The sequence below is a fragment of the Etheostoma spectabile genome, unplaced genomic scaffold, assembly GCF_008692095.1.
Source record: "Etheostoma spectabile isolate EspeVRDwgs_2016 unplaced genomic scaffold, UIUC_Espe_1.0 scaffold00001803, whole genome shotgun sequence".
NCBI lineage: Eukaryota > Metazoa > Chordata > Actinopteri > Perciformes > Percidae > Etheostoma > Etheostoma spectabile.
In genome coordinates this window covers 1-14,168 of record NW_022602813.1, presented here as the reverse complement: position 1 = coordinate 14,168, position 14,168 = coordinate 1, and the positions used below count along the sequence as shown (strand labels likewise).

Sequence of the window (14,168 nt, the reverse complement as noted above, 5' to 3'; positions counted from 1 at the left end):
TACTCTGAGAACCCCTTCCATTTCAGCAGAAACTCCACTCTTCCCTTCACCACTCTGCGGTCCAAAACCTTCTCCACCAATACTCCTCCTATCCTCCTCCTCCTCCTCGCCCTTCTTTCTTGCTCTGGTCGCCAGCTTGCCGTCTGCTGAAGGTGCCTTTAGTAGACACGGAAGGGGGGGGGGAGACATGCAGAGATAATGATACAAGGGTTAGAAGAACTAATGGGAGGTGTGAATGAAATCTAGTTGACCATGTTTTACTATATTTAAACACAAGGCAGGCCTGGTCGCTTCTTTAAGGGAATACAGTGGGGTCGGTTTGGGGCAAGTTTGAGGTGATCACGATTTTGGCTTCCCACGATCAAATTTGCGTAATCAAGCGATTTTTTTTTATCATTTCATAGAACGCCCCGGGTTTTTGGCAAAAGCCCATCTACTGCTCCGTGAACCACTGTCTGATCATGAGCCAGTCAGAGTAGTTCCCCGCACCGCGCAGCTTAGTTTCTAGATGGAGACAGTCACAGAGGACAGAGTAACAGGAGGAAAACTCCACAGATAACAGTCGGTTGTATGGCGGTCTCAAGGTTTACCAGTTTACCAGTAAACGCAACATTTTGTCCCATCTTTGTTATTCAGAGAACAGCAGTGACCAGTGCTAGTTGGTACTAGTTAGTGTCTGTTAGCCTACAGGGCTCTAGGGTAGGGCTGCACGATTATGGCCAAAATGATAATCACGTTTATTTTAGTCAAAATTTTGATCGCGATTATTCTCATGATTATTTGTTGATTTTAACCAAAACAAATTTTATCATCACATAGGCTATTTATAACTGCGAGAGGGAGTGTGATGGACGCTACTCACAGAGAGACGGCTGATCATTATGAACGGGTCCAGCACAGGTCGAATGGCGCATACACATCGTGTGTATGAAATGTCTGTATCTTCACTGCGCTACATTTTTATGAACTATGATATTCTGGCCATGGGTCACATCTCTGGCCCAGGTCCTGGTCCAGATCCAGCAGCTCCGTCTCACACGCTGTTACTCTACCAACTAAAGTTAGCTGCATTCAATAACTTCTTCTGTGTTCTTCACCGTGGCGGCCGCGATAGCAGAGTTACCCGCGGAAACAATGGTACAAATACAGGTTTACCCCTCATACTTAACAATACAGCTGTGTTAATAAAAAAAAATAAAACTGTGGACAAATGTCAGAAGTGTGGACCGCCGCTGCTGTGTGGCAGGGCGCGGACAGCAGGACGAGAGAGAGCAGAGGAGATATTCAACACAGGCACGGCTTTACAGACGAAATGGGTCATGTAACGCAAAATTAAAACATATCCATATAAACAGCATTGCAGCGGATGCGAAGACATTAGCACTGGTGCGTCCTAGAGGAGCAAACAGCTAATAGACGCTACTAGCTAAAAGTTTACAGACGCTACTAGCACTGCTCACCGCTGTTGTCTGAAAAACAACACACGTGACTAAATGTTGCGTTTACTGGTAAACTGGTAAACCTTAAGACCGACGTATAACCGACTGCTATCTGTTGAGTTTTCCCCACGCTACTCTGTCCTCTGGGACTGTCGACATCTAGAAACTAAGCTGCACAGGGTGCAGTGAACTACTCTGGCGGGCACATGAGCAGACGGTAGTAGCGGTAGATTGGCTTTGCAAAAAAACTGGAGCGTTCAATGAAATGACACATTAAAAAAATAATCGCTCGATCACGCAAATTTGATCGTGGGAAGTCAAAATCGTGATCGCAATTAAAATTCAATTAATTGTGCAGCCCTACTCTAGGGTGCTAGTTAGTGTCTGTTAGCTTACAGGCCTCTAGGGTGCTAGTTAGTGTCTGTTAGCTCACAGGGCTCTAGGGTGCTAGTTAGTGTCTGTTAGCTCACAGGGCTCTAGGGTGCTAGTTAGTGTCTGTTAGCTCACAGGGCTCTAGGGCGCTAGTTAGTGTCTGTTAACTCACAGATCTCTAGGGTGCTAGTTAGTGTCTGTTAGCTCATAGGGCTCTAGGGTGCTAGTTAGTGTCTGTTAGCTCACAGATCTCTAGGGTGCTAGTTAGTGTCTGTTAGCTCACAGATCTCTAGGGTGCTAGTTAGTGTCTGTTAGCTCACAGATCTTTAGGGTGCTAGTTAGTGTCTGTTAGCTTACAGGGCTCTTGGGTGCTAGTTAGTGTCTGTTAGCTCACAGATCTCTAGGGCGTGGGTAATATTTTCCTCTAGGTCGATCAACTGCATCTCCATAAACAAAGAAACGTTGTTTACATCAATATGGTTTATATGATTTTGCGTTACATGACCCATTTCTTCTTTGTGTTTGGTTCTCTCCTCTTACTCTCTGCGCAGACCCCCCCCCCCCCCCCCCCCGCATTCACTAACACAGGCTCCCCAGCAACAGAGACAGAGCGGCAACAGAGACAGAGCGGCAACAGCGCCGGTGTCAAGCTTCTGACATTTGTCCACAGTTTTAATTGTTATTAATTAACACCGCTGTATATTGTTAAATATGAGGGACAAACCTGTCTTCGCAGAGAAACAGCATGTGAGACGAAACCAGCTGGACCCATTCCTAATGAGTCAGCCGTCTCTGTGAGTACTTCCATCCCCCCTCCCCCCCCATCCATTCCTAATGAGTCAGCCGTCTCTGTGAGTAGCATCCATTGCATACCCCCCCCCTCCTCCCTAGCTCTCTTTATCAGTTATTGTTGAAAACAAGTGAGTCATTTTTTTTAAATATTTCCTAGGCTATTTCAGATAATTTTCATTTCCATGTGTTGCAGCTGTATATATACACACAACATATAACTTCAACATAAGAAGAATGTAGCATAATATGGATGTGAAAGCAGTTATAAATACCTTATGTGACAATAAAATTAGTTTTAGTTAAAATCAACAAATTACCATGATCACAATATTGATCAAAATAATCCTGATAATCATTTTGGCCATAATCGTGCAACCCTACATATAATACGGAAAGTAACAAGGAGGTGAAGCTAGCCTCGCTCTGGACCAGGCTAGCCACAAAGAATTATTCTCCATGGTTACTTGTAGGGCTGCACGATTATGGCCAAAATGATAATCACGATTATTTTGATCAAAATTTTGATCGCGATTATTCTCACAATAATTTGTTGATTTTACCCAAACAAATTTTGTCGTCACGTAGTCTATATATAACTGCGAGAGGGAGTGTGATGGGCGCTACTCACAGAGACGGCTGATCATTATGAACGGGTCCAGCACGGGTCGAATGGCGCATACACACGGCGTGTGCATGAAACGTCTGTATCTTCACTGCGCTGCATTTTTATGAACTATGATATTCTCGCAATGGGTCACATCCCAGGTCCAGGTCCAGCAGCTCCGTCTCACGCTGTACGATACCAACTGAAGTTAGTTGCATTCAATAACTTCCTCTGTGTTCTTCGCCGTGGCGGCCGCGATAGCAGAGTTACCACGGAAACACTGGTACAAATACTGGTTTGCCCCTCATACTTAACAATATACAGCTGTGTTAATAAAAAATTAAAACTGTGGACAAATGTCGGAAGTGTGGACCGGCGGCCGCTCTAGGAGTAGAGGAGAGAGAGTAAAGGAGAGATTCAACACAGGCACGACTTTACAGACAAAATGGGTAATGTAACGGAAAATTAAACCATATCGATATAAACAGCATTGCAGCGAATGCGAGGACATTAGCACTGGTGCTTCCTAGAGGAGCTAACAGCTAACAGACGCTAGCACTGGTCACCGCTGTTGTCTGAAAAACACAGCCGGGACAAAACCTTGAGACTGACGCATAACCGACTGCTATCTGTTGAGTTTTCCTCCCGTTACTCTGTCCTCTGTGACTGTCTACATCTAGAAACTAAGCTGCGCGGTGCAGTGAACTACTCTGACTGGCTCATGAGCAGACGGCTTTACGGAGTGGTAAACGGGCTTTGCTAAAAACACGGAGCGTTCTATGAAATGACGCTTTTAAAAAATAATCGCTCAATCACGCAAATTTGATCGTGGGAAGTCTAAATCGTGATCGCGATTAAAATTTGATTAATTGTGCCGCCCTGATAGATACTATAGATAGATAGATACTATAGATAAATATTATAGATAGATACTATAGCTAGATACTATAGATAGATACTATAGATAGATACTTTATTCATCCCGAAGGAAAATTTAGTGGCAAGACAACATAACATGAACACATATTCACACATATACACATAGTGCACTCTCTTGAAATATTACAACTTCTTTAGACCTTTTTATGTTACTGTACTTTATTACTGATTTTTTTCCAGTTTCTAGTCAAATTTGGACTATTTCAGGATTTTCTTTCTTGAAAAATTGAATTACTGTGAAGTGAATTTCACAGTAAAATAATTAATGTTTTAAGAAACAAGTACCATGGACTGCTAATTAGCCTGTTAGCTTCTGCCAGAGGCTGCTAGCATATAAAACTCCACTCAAACTGACTAAAACCACGGAAAAATTACGTTAAATCAGACAAAACAACACACATTAGAAGAGAGCTGAGACTATACGCTAGCAGTTTGCCACGAAGCTAACAGCGGAGCTAGACGTTAGCTTCGTGGCTAACAGCGGAGCTAGACGCTAGCCACGAAGGTAACCGAGGAGCTAGCGGAAGAGCTAGCAGTTAGTCATGAAGCTAATAGCGGAGTTAGCAGTTAGTCATGAAGCTAATAGCGGAGCTAACAACGGAGCTAGCCCAGCGTGTTAACGCATGCGCCGCTCGGGCTTCTATTCGCTTATTGTTCGCATGCACTCTGGCTGCCGTGTAACAGAGCAGTTATTAAGATAGTTACCTGAACGCGTGCGGGTTCACCAGGAGCGCTGTCTCCGAAAAAAACTCACCTAGAAGCTCAGCAGCAAACAAAACACACAGCTATCCCGCCGCTATCCCCAAACTTCCGGTTTACTTTAAGTTGGGGCTTTTCAGATTAAAAGTCTAAAAGACTGAAGGCCGCCGCCTTCAGGTCATGTAAATTATCACTACTTTTAGCGTTTATAGAGCAGCATATCTTCACCAGACTCCATGTAAATAATCACTACTTTTAGCGTTTATAGAGCAGCATATCTCCACCAGATTCCATGTAAATAATCACTACTTTTAGCGTTTATAGAGCAGCATATCTCCACCAGACTCCATGTAAATAATCACTACTTTTAGCGTGGGATCCTTGCTGAAAGTGTACTACACCCAAAAGCCAAAAATAAATCAGATTTATTAAACTGTGCGCATGCACATCTGTATGTAATATTCCGTTTGTAAATCACATATTACCTACAAGTGTGCATATGTGAATCAGCCTCTTATCCCTCCCTGTACACGCCCATTTTAAATGTTAATAATATGTTGATATTTAAAGTATAACTTGTGTATATTTCAACCTGGACTCCATCCCCCCGTGGTTCTGTGTATGCAGTAGCATTTTGAAATACATTCTTTGAGGGGCAGGAAAAACGTGTAAAGACCTCCGAACTGGAGTGATGTGAACATTAAGTTAATATATACATTTATCATTACTTAAACCATATTTCAATCATAACTCAAGAAATGTACTCACGATATTAACACACACACACTCACTTTCTACACTTTCAGGATTTTAAATATTTAAATAATATTTAAGACAGAAAAGTTCAGTTATTGTTATTACTACACAAATGTCAGGTTGATTTAATTATGTATACTCTATATTACATATTATTTTGTAGTTTTTCCGTTTTTGTTTTTTGTAACCATTAAATAATTTATTTTGAATGTGTTCAGCGTTACAGTAAAAATACAGTTTTTTAAAAATCTGTTGACCTACTTTAATTCTATTGGTTGCTGTTAACTTCCCGTCCAATCAGCTGTCGATGTGAGGGCAGAGGGGCGGGCCTTCGGCGGTGACGAGGAGAACGACCGTTATCCGTGATGATGAAGAGAATCCGTTATCTTTACCGGACGCTGACTCACTGAAACGGACAGAAGGTTAAAATTTGATTAATTGTGCAGCCCTAGTTACTTGGCTGAGTTTAATTCAACCTGGTTTCGTGCAACCAGGACAAAGCTCAGTTCATCCAGGATAACTTGAATATTCCGGTGTTATGTGCCTTCTGGTTTTTCCACCTACTGGTTTCCGAGCCTGTCCAGATGCTGTGTAAACCTCAACGGCTACCCACTTCGACAGATTCGCTACAAATTCATAAACATTTTACTGGGCTTTGCATGTCACACCTCAATATAAATTATACTGAACTGAACAGAATATCTGAGCACGACACTACAATAACATCGTACAGCGGTAAAATTGTGTTTTAAAAAGAAATTGCGATATTTGTGTCGCGCTGGGTTCAAACCCTCTTCAGAAAAAAATCATAACATAAGAGTCCACTGCACCGTCCACACTCACGTCACTGCTGAAAAAAACTTTGTTTTCTCTCAGTAGAACAAGAATCACAATTTAACAGAGCAAACCAAAACAACTTGTTACACCAGGCAGCACACGGTTTGAGAAACAATCGGTCTAAAATAACTGGTTACCTCGGGCTGGAAACGCGTGATCCCGAGACTCTAAATCAGCTACAACAACACGTTTCTTGAATTTATGACAAGAAGCAATATTTCTGTTTACGTGGATCAAATGCATACATCTACGTTTCCAATAGCATACAATGTCATGTTTAAGACGGAAGACACGCATTTGAAACCCCTACAATACAGAGTTCTGTTTAAGAAAAGTTAATAGTTTGTGCCCAACCTTTTGAATTGTTGGTGTTGTAGTATAGGATACTTTATGTCACCTACACACACAGATATCCGCAAATCGTTTTTTAAAGTGGTGTAAGCCCAAAGGTGAACGTTGTTTACCACGTATGTCTTATGAGTGCACCCGATAATTCACAGACAGAACCTTTCACGTTCAAGTAACGTTTGGACGAAAATGCAAACACAATGAATTCATTGCAAGAAAGAAACGTTGGAATCTTACTTCCTCGTGTTTGCATTTTTGTCTGATTTGCTGATATCTGGGTGTGTAGGTGATATGAAATAGCCTACACTACAACACCAACAATTATAAAGGTTGTGCACAACCTTTTATTATTTCTTAAACAGAACTCTGTATTGTAGGGGTTTCAAATGCATGTCTTCCGTCGTAAACCTAACGTTGTAATTAGAAACGTAGATGTATGCATTTGATCCACGTAAATAGAAATATTGCATCTTCTCATAAATTCAAAAAACTTGTTGTTGTAGCTGATTTAGAGCCTCTGGATCACGCGTTTCCAGCCCAGGGTAACCAGTTGTTTTAGACCGATTGCGCGCTGCCTGGTGTAATTTATCCCGAGTCCTTGCACATGGATAGCGCCGAGGTGTAGCAGGAGGTTACAGTGCACGATTTAATTAATTATGAAGTTAAGCTTAAATCAAGGTAACAAGTTATTTCGGTTTGCTCTGTTAAACTGTGATTCCTGTTCTACTGAGAGAAAAACCAGAAGGCACATAACACGATCAACATCAAAGGAACAAAGGTGCGTTCAAAGCCTCGTGCTGCTGGGCCAGTGTCTATCATTATGAAACGGAACAGCCTCTCCAGTCTGATTGGTCCATTCTCTGCAGTTCAACCATTCAATTTACTGGAACATTATTCATCATCTTAGTGCTCATGCTACTGAAGAAATGGAGAAGAAAATGAGAAAATGATGCCGCTTCCCTACCTGTAGGCGCTCCTAAACCTTCACCCCCCGTCCTTTCCTGGCTTATTAATATTCCTGTAGTCCGGAAGTGTCCCCAGGTGTAAAGAATTCCTCCAGGTTAGGGGCGTTTCTCAATATGTGTTCTTCTATGGACTTGTGTCCTTGTGTTCTTGTGAAACGTCATGTTTGGTGGCCAAAGTACTGACCCAATACACAAGTTAGCATTTCGCCAAGAACAGTTAAAATCCCCGGATGTGATCTCGACACGCCCATTTTACCGAGGATACATCGGATGGTAACTTGTGTGAACTTGGCCGGGCAGGTATCCCAGCATTCAATTCGGGTGTAAAGCGCGTATGGTTTCCGGTACACATATTTTCACAATTTACGTCTATTATTAAATCAATAAATTCATTTTTAAGATGTTTTAAGGCGAGAAATCAGCTGTGTAGATTTTGAATATAGGCAGTTCAACGAAAATTGATGGTGAATTAAAAAAGACTTCGGAGTTTGAAAGCTCCGCAAACCCCGGCGGGCGAGCTTGCTACGCCAGCCGGGAATGACTCTCGCGAGCCGGTCAGTCAGTCAGCTCACAGACCCTCTGGCCCCACGTCTAGACAGACCCCTCTGGCCCCACGTCTAGACAGACCACTCTGGCCCCACGTCTAGACAGACCACTCTGGCCCCACATTTAGACAGACCCTTCTGGCCCCACGTCTAGACAGACTATTCTGGCCCCACGTCTAGACAGACCACTCTGGCCCCACATTTAGACAGACCACTGCAGCAAATCCAGGTCCACAATTGTAAGATATGTTAAACAATTTTTACCGCTGTTATATATATCTGTCCTCCTCATCCTGGCTCTCCTCCCTCCCAGGTTCCTCTTCTGCTTCTCGGTAACGTATACAGACGGCAGGGACTAATTTTACCCAGTCCATCTATAATTTTAATACCTATTTTAACGTTTCTTTCTGCTTTCAATTAAAATTGAATCCCGAACAAAGTTACAAGATTTTTTTCCCGCCGTTGTGTCCTTATTTATAGTTATTGGCCCGTGATACTTAATAGCACTTAAATCAAACCTGGAAGACTGAACAACAAAACAACAAGGCGGTGTGACCGTCCATGCTTTATTATGAATACACACATCAAAGCTAACTATAAAGCGGCAGCGCCCTCTTTGCTGGGGGTGTTGCGCAATAACAGGAAGAACGCTTCGTCTCGAAACTGTCAACAGCGTTTTGTGTGCTTCTGAACTTGCGAGTTCAGTCTTCCAGGTACAGCTAGCAAGTACGGTCTCCCCAAGAACACAAGTCCGTTCTTTGCTTACTTGGTATTGAGAAACGCCCTGTATCTGTACTCGGACTGGGCGGGGCCTAACCCGGAAGTGGGTCGGGTTGTTTTGAAATGGGTGGGGCTTTAACCAGTATGTTATTTAAGCATGCAATTGATATGAGTTGATCAGAAATTTTTATATTTATTGCTGATTTGAAAACTATTTACATGACAGCATCAAGCTTCAGATCAATGGTGTTGTCATGGTAACAAACAAACTATATACAGAACGTTTTGCAACAATGAATACAACACATGTGGTTGCAATTATGAAGTAAAATGTAATGAACAAGAGTTTTCATACTCAATATAACTTTCTTTTTTTAACTTTTTATTTTTTTATGATCAGTGTGATTTTTTTTGTTTTTGTTTTTTTATTTCCACACCGTGTGTGTGTGTGTGTGTGTGTGTGTGTGTGTAAGAGAGCGACACAGAGAGAGAGGGGGCGGGGGGCAGCTGACAGTAAAAAAAAAAATCTCCGATGGCAGAGACGCAACGGGAGTCACATTTCAACCAAGCAACACGTCTGAAACCCCACGAGCCCAGAAATCTACTGGTTACTATGTAAGGACTATAAACCGAAGTTAAAAACAAACCTGAAACTCTAAACGTAAACGGAACAGATCCGAAGATCCGACTGCCTGCCTGACGGAGCGGGAGCGCGCGCGAGAGAGAGAGAGAGAGAGAGAGGCCGAGGGAGCGCATTTCTCCATGTTCTGTGTGTGTGATTGATCCAAGCGGGTTTGTAGGCGGTGGGGGGGGGGGGCGCTGTGATTATCACAGAGCGCTGCGCGGCCAGTTGAGGAGTTTTATTCAATCCGAGCACGGATATTGACTCATATTACTCGGATAATACTTGTACTCGGCAAAAGTGCTTTATCCGTACCGGATACTCGTTTCAGCCGGATACTCGGCTCATCCCTAGTATTTACACATACTCACGTTGTCTGGCCTTAAGTTTGCTTAGAAATTGTGTCTGATTTATCTTTTTTTTTCTCCTCTTTCAAGTGTTCTGCAAAGAACCTGAAAAGCCTTTCAGAGCTGTTCCACTGTGCACAGAAGGCAGTTCTTTACCCTACTGCACCTTTTTATGAATATTAAATGTTTGTTTGTGTAGAGCTTGGAATGCCTAACCACAAAACTTTGTTCTAGGCTTCACATGTTATCTGTTACTTACCAAGTTTTTCTTTTTTTAAATGGTGGGCCGCATTGTGGTAGCTATACGTTAAGTTAGCCCTCAAAGCCAGACCTGGGGCCTGTTGCACAAAAGTAGAATAAAGATATCCAGGATAAGTGAAAAAGCGCGGCTTGACTTAGTGTGACCTGCTCATCGCGGCTTAATCGGTTGCATGTTTGCCGAGCCAGGATGAACAGGTGGAGCTATGTCAAGCCAGGTGTAGATAGCCAGGATAAGTGCACGTTCACGGCTTTCTCAAATAGACCACGGTATCGATCACAGATTTACTGATGCAGAGATGAGAAGACGCATGCGCCAAATGTTTCACCCAATGAGCAGCATCTTCTAATGGAAAATAACGAGGAGGGGAAGAATATGGAAAAAGGGAAATACGGCTCTTATCAAACGGAGAAAAAAAGCCCAACATAGTGGACCCGACTGAATGTGTGGGGGTTTAAAAATATGGTCCTTTGCCTCAAAAGAGAGCAGAGGGAACTAATGTTCCTCGGGAAATGGACCCTACGGACTTTAGGCTTAATTTCAAACCCTTATTCACAACGTGAGAACATGTTTTACAACCATGCACAAATCTCTATAAGATAATCCTAATTCTTTGTACAATTAATGTTCATACAGAACAACCAGAAAGGGACAACAACTAGAAAAAGAAGTAAGTGACTTCAATACCCGCTGTGAGCATATGTAAAACAATATTTATGTTTTTTTATTCTTCTGACAAGTGACCGCACCAAAATAAAAAGAAGAAGAAGCGTTGTGGTGTTCCCGGTGTGATGAATATAAACTCCACTACATACGTACTGTATATAGGCCACGTTATTGGTCCAGGGATGTGAGACTTATTGAGAAGGTTATGAAACCAATGTAAGCTATAATAAAAAAACATTAGGCCGACTTATTAAGGAGTAACACAAACTGTCCTTTATTAGAGAAGGACAAGCAACAAGAAAATAAAATCATGAATGTATTGGTCTCTGACCAGTCTGCCATTAATATCATCTGTGAATATCACTGTCAATATCACTTAATCTCCGGAGCGCGTCCTGTGTAAACCTGAAGCTGAGACCACGGACGCTGCGCTGCTCATCTCTACTTTTACAGAGAGAGTGGACACTGACGCGACTCGCAGGTCTGCTGGCAGGCAGCGGCCACCGGGCAGCTGCGGCCGCCGGCCACCGGGCAGCGGCGGCCGCCGGTCAGCGGCCGCACGCCAGGCAGCCTCGACATAGTACCGTCCCACCGGGAAAAGTCCCACTCCGTATCAGGGTGCCAGTGCAACCATTTCTAACATCTAAACAGCTGTAGTAGGGTTTAAATCCAACTCGCGACAACAATAGTGACAAGTAGGCTAATGCATGTTAATAAAAATAAAGCAGAAGACAACGGAATAAGCTGGTAACTAAAATGGGCAACACCTTGTCAGTTATTAAAAGGTGTGCAAACCTCTTCACACCATAGATAGGTGAAAAAGTTCTTCAGGTTTGGTTTTTTCACATCTGGATTACTGCTCAGTGGTGTGGTCCAGCACTTCACCAATTAATATGAAAACATTACAAGTGATTCAGAATAAAGCTGCACGTGTGGCTCTTTTGTGTGGTTTTAGATCAAATGTTGATAACATGCATGAACAACTCTCATGGTTTAAAGTTAAAAATAGATTTGTGCATTCACTAATTTTTTTTACATAACGCTATAACAAACAAAACCTTTTACTTCATACAGAAAACTATCCTTTAGTACTGCTACACATCATTATCCAACGAGGCGTGCAGTAGGAGGGAGTTTATTTTACCTAAAGTGAAAACTAAATCAATTAGCGTTCTGTCGGGTACAGAGCGATGTGTGAATGGAACTCTCTCCCAAACGACTATCAAACACAACTCTCAGTATGGTTTAAAAAATCACTTAAGACATATTTATTTCAAAGGAATTAATATGTAATTTAAAATTAGTTGTTATAGGGCTTTTGTTATCTTATTTCTTACTGATTTATCTATTCGGAGTAGTGCTTTTATTTTATTTCTTGTATAAATTGCGTTAACTTTAAGATTTAATTATGGTTAGTATTTCTAATTATGTCTGTGTGTGTGTATGAAATGTCATAAAGAGTATTGTCAAAGAAAGGATTGTAGGACCCCAGGAAGGAAAGCTTTTAGTTCATGCTGAAGCTAATGGGGACCAAAATAAAACAAACAAACAAGTTTGCTTCATCATTTTTCCCGGGTAGGGGTTTCTGTAGAAATATTCAGGGGATGTAGCTCAGTGGTAGAGCGCATGCTTTGCATGTTGCCGGGTTCAATCCCCGGCATCTCCAATAAGTGTTCTGTTACAACAGTCTGTGAAAGAGCTGCAAAACCTCTTATTCTGAAAGACAAAAGTATTAAAAGGCAATCTCCTTGTGTTCATGGTAATTAATGCAAAAATCAGTCTCAATGCCCAGATGTGTATCAAGATTTGCAGTGAGCAGTGCATTGCCCAGTGATGGTGGTATAGTGTTGAGCAAAGCTGCCTTCCAAGCAGTGACCTGGTTTCAAATCCCAGCCATCGCAGTAGTTTTCATTGTGTGGTTACTTGCTTTATTTGTCAAGAAGTAACCAGAAAGATTACTTGCCCAACCCGATTTGATAAAATATTAGATCTCTGTTATGGTACAAATAAGGGAGCATATCAATCAATCAAGCTGCCTCCACGAGGATCCACAGATACAGGCAGTGCACTACAATTTGCACTTTGCCCGTGTCTGGTAACTACTACTAACCAATCGAAAAGTCTTTCAACATTTGTGCAAACAGGTGTAGCCCTGCTTTTCAGGTTGTTGTGGCCGAGTGGTTAAGGCGATGGACTAGAAATCCATTGGGGTCTCCCCGCGCAGGTTCAAATCCTGCCGACAATGAGAGGTGTGCTTTAAATAAATCTTCAAGTATTTACTTTGGTCTAAATGCTAGACTAGTGGCCACCTATCGATTGCTGTGCCAAGTATTAAGCTTGGGCATTCCTCGTTAGTAAAATAAACAGTTTCTCCGCCTGTCACGCGGAAGACCGCGTGACAGGCGGTTTGATTCCCTGACGGGGAGTTTTTTCTACCAGCTGCTTACCAATGTTACAAGGCCTTGAAGTCACGTTGGACCACCACTGCTATTCGCAAATGTTAAATAGCTGGAAGGAAACTAATGTGAAGATGGAGTTGAATCAATTGTGGTGATCTCTTATGACATAACTTGGTGAAGTAACTAAAGTCAATAAGATACCTTTTGTTAGACTCCTTCCTGCCTCTGCTGTTTATATCTGTAATTGCAATGCACTGTTTTAATGTCCACCCAATGTAAGTGTTCAATGTGAATACTCATTCATTGCCAAAATTGTCTGTACTTGTGAAGGGGGCATGTCGGCCGTCACGGTAGAATATGCTACTATTACCATCCAAAGACTGAAACTGCAGGTATATGTTAGATGCCCGAATACGTTTAAACGTGTTCATATGTTTCGTTAATTTTAAATGTTTAAATCATCAGTTAACCTAGCCATTCTTCATTCGCCACAGTAATCCCGTAGCTTTCTTGTGCGCACATTTAACGTCTAAAACTCGGTGATTTACATGCTACTGCTACATTCCTCAATGCATAATTCTGTTTAATACCATACTTCACAAACCAGTTGAGGTGGGTCAGAGTTCTGGTAAGGATAACTACTCACAATATCAACTGGTTATCCTCCGGACAGCTAGTCTCATTTTTTTTCTTTCATTTTTTCTCCGTTGACGCGCGCACCTGTTCGCGGTGTGTGGCGCGTGTCCGCGCTATTTTCCGGCATGACGACCTTTTGTACAAAACTAAAGTAAAGAGACATTTTGTAAAATGTAAGGTGTAGCAAAAGTACCGATAGTTGTGTTAAAATGTAAGGAGTAGA

The 14,168-nt window shown here is 42.2% G+C and overlaps 1 long non-coding RNA gene and 1 other non-coding gene across 2 annotated transcripts; one reads left to right on the top strand and one right to left on the bottom strand.

The window, feature by feature from the left end:
- Positions 1-66: 66 nt before the first annotated feature.
- Positions 67-8,081, bottom strand: LOC116675331 (uncharacterized). The gene is made up of 3 exons (XR_004328382.1): positions 7,751-8,081; positions 5,863-6,007; positions 67-156 (listed from the first exon to the last, which is right to left on the bottom strand). It is a non-coding gene; the product is annotated as an uncharacterized LOC116675331 (long non-coding RNA).
- A 4,992-nt stretch (positions 8,082-13,073) lies between these two features.
- trnas-aga (transfer RNA serine (anticodon AGA)) lies at positions 13,074-13,155 on the top strand. Its single transcript has one exon. It is a non-coding gene; the product is annotated as a tRNA-Ser (tRNA).
- The last annotated feature ends 1,013 nt before the right edge of the window (positions 13,156-14,168 follow it).